This window comes from Ahaetulla prasina, chromosome 5 (genome assembly GCF_028640845.1).
Source record: "Ahaetulla prasina isolate Xishuangbanna chromosome 5, ASM2864084v1, whole genome shotgun sequence".
NCBI lineage: Eukaryota > Metazoa > Chordata > Lepidosauria > Squamata > Colubridae > Ahaetulla > Ahaetulla prasina.
The window spans coordinates 5,032,451-5,035,458 of NC_080543.1; positions in this window are offsets into that span (position 1 = coordinate 5,032,451).

Sequence of the window (3,008 nt, forward strand, 5' to 3'; positions counted from 1 at the left end):
TTTCATTAAACTATGGATAGATAAAAATGGTAGATTCCTTCCTTCCTTCCTTCCTTCCTTCCTTCCTTCTTTTTTCTTCTTTCTTTCCGTCTTTCCTTCCTCCCTCCCTCCCTCCCTCCCTCCCTTCCTTCCTTCCTTCCTTCCTTTCTTCCTTCCTTCCTTCCTTCCTTGATTAGTTTCCATCCACTGCTTCTTGTTCTACCCTCAGGTGCTTTGCAGAATAGCTTGACTCCCTCTTCTTTGTGGCAGCCCCTGAGATATTGGAAGGCTGCTAACATGTCTCCCCTAGTCCTTCTTCTCATTAAACTAGACATACCCAGTAACAGAATATCAGAGTTAGAAGGGACCTTGGAGGTCTTCTAGTCCAACCCCCTGCTCAGGCAGAATACCCTATTCCATTTCAGACAAATGGTTGTCCGATCTCTTCTTAAAAACCGCCAGTGATGAAGCAGCCTCGACTTCTGGTGGCAAGTTATTTCACTGGATTAATTGTTCTCACAAATTTCTCCTTAGTTCCAGGTTGCTTCTCTCCTTGTTGAGTTTCCATCCATTGCTTCTTTTCCTGCCTTCAGGTACTTTGGTGACTAGCTTGACCCCCTCTTCTTGGTGGTAACCCCATAGATATTGGAATGAATGAATGAAGAAAAGAAGGAGGGAGGGAGGGAGGAGAGAAGTAAGTAAGTAAGGAAAGAAGGAAGTAAGGAGGGAAGGGAGGGAGGAAGAAAAGGAGGAAGGGAGGGAGGAGAGAAGGAAGGAAGGAAGGAAAGAAGGAAGGAAGGAGGGAAGGGAGGGAGGAAGGAAGGGGTGAAGGAAGGAAGGGAGGGAAGGGTGAAGGAAAGAAGGAGGCAAGGAGGGGAGGGAGGGAGGAGAGAAGGAAGGAAGGGAGGAAAGAAGGGAGGAGGAGGGAGGAGAAAGGAGGAGGAGGAGGAGAGAAGGAAGGAAGGAAGGAAGGAAAGAAGAAAGGAAGGAGGGAAGGGAGGGAGAAAGGAAGGGGTGAAGGAAGGAAGGGAGGGAAGGGTGAAGGAAAGAAGGAGGCAAGGAGGGGAGGGAGGGAGGAGAGAAGGAAGGAAGGGAGGAAAGAAGGGAGGAGGGAGGGAGAAAGGGAGGAAGGAGGGAAGGAGGGAGGAGAGAAGTAAGTAAGTAAGGAAAGAAGGAAGTGGAGGAAGGAAGGAGGAAGGAAGGAAGGGTGAAGGAAGGAAGGAAGAAGAGAAGGAAGGAGGGAGGAGGAGGGAGGGAGGCGGGTGAAGGAAAGAAGGAGATAAGGAGGAGGGAGGAGGAAGAAGGAGGAGGGAGGAAGGAAGGAAGGAGAGAAGCAAGGAAGGAAAGAAGGGAGGAGGGAGGAAGAAAGGAGGCAGGAGGGAGGAGAGAAGTAAGTAAGGAAAGAAGGAAGGAAGTAAGGAGGGAGGGAGGGAGGAAGGGAGGAGGGAGGAAGGAAGGAGAGAAGTAAGGAAGGAAAGAAGGGAGGAGGAGGAAGAAAGGGAGGGCAGGAGGGAGGAGAGAAGGAAGTAAGTAAGGAAAGAAGGAAGGAAGGAAGGAGGGGAGGGAGGGAGGAAGAAAGGGAGGGAGGGAGGGAGGGAGAGGTGAAGGAAAGAAGGAGGGAATGAGGGGAGGGAGGGAGGGAGGGAGGGAGGGAGGAAGGAAGGAAGGAAGGAAGGAAGGAAGGAAGGAAGGAAGGAAGGAAGGAAAGAAGGAAGAAAGACAGCCCCTCAAATATTGGAAGATGCTATCGCGTCACCTTTTCAAGGTAATCCAGAGAAGAAAGCGATACCAAGGCTGGCTGGGAGTTGGAGTCCCCCCCATCTTAAAACGGCTAAAGTTGGGAAAGAGCCCTTTGGATTGAACGCAGGTCAATCTTTCCTCCCTTTCTGTTCAGTGCTTCTCATGCCTAAATCATGCCACAAGGAGCACGGGCCAGCCAGCTGCTGCTCCCGAGTTTCTCTTCCTATGAAGGAAAACAGACTCCGTGAATCCACTCCAGAATTTTGGCAGGTAGAAGGGAGCTTGACGGGCTATTAATCGAATTTTCAGGCATTTAAAAAACGATGAATCATTGCGTGTTGGAAGGCTCCCATGTTTCCTGACAGGACCAACCGGTGCCAACTCATCCTCTGGAAGAAGCCAAGGACTTCTGACAATTCCCAAACGTCGAACGCTCCCGGGGGAGTTATTTTATGAAGGGTTCTGATGTTCATTAGTCAGGTGCCACTCGGTCGGGCCTGAAACCCTCAGGTCGATGGACAGGTGGAGGGAATCCTGATTATTCTTTAGAAGAGTCTCTGCCGCAGAGCATCGCCCTGTTTTTCAGATTGGGGAGGGGGAGAGGAAATACTACACAGACTGAAGGTGGGTAGATGATAGGCAGGGTTGCGTTCTTTGCTCCTGGGGAAACTATCAGGGGAAACTCCTGAAATGTGGAGTCCTGAAGTAGCTTCCCTGAGCGGTTGTGGGAAAGTGCTGGGATATGTTTCAGGGAAAAGAGGAAGACAGGGAGGGACAAGGAAGGAAGGAAGGAAGGAAGGAAGGAAGGAAGGAAGGAAGGAAGGAAGGAAGAAAGAAGGAGGGAAGGAAGGAGAGGGAGAAAGAGAAGGAAAATAAAGGAAGTTAGGAAGGAAGGAAGGAAGGAAGGAAGAAGAGAGAGAAGGAGGGAAGGAAGGAAGAAAAAAGACAGACAAGGAAGGAAGGAAGAAAAAAAGAGAGACAAGGAAGGAGGAGGGAAGGAAAAGGAAGGAAGAAGGAGGGAAGGAAGAAGAGGAGAAAGAAGGAAAATAAAGGAAGGAAGGAAGGAAGGAAGAAAGAAGAGAGAAGGAGGGAAGGAAGGAAGGAGAGGGAGAAAGAGAAGGAAAATAAAGGAAGGAAGGAAGGAAGGAAAAGAAAGAAGAGAGACAAGGAAGGAAGGAAGGAAGAAAAGAGAGAGAGAGGGAAGGAAGAAAGAAAGAAAGAAAGAAAGAAAGAAAGAAAGAAGGAGGGAAGGAAGGAGAGGGAGAAAGAGAAGGAAAATAAAGGAAGGA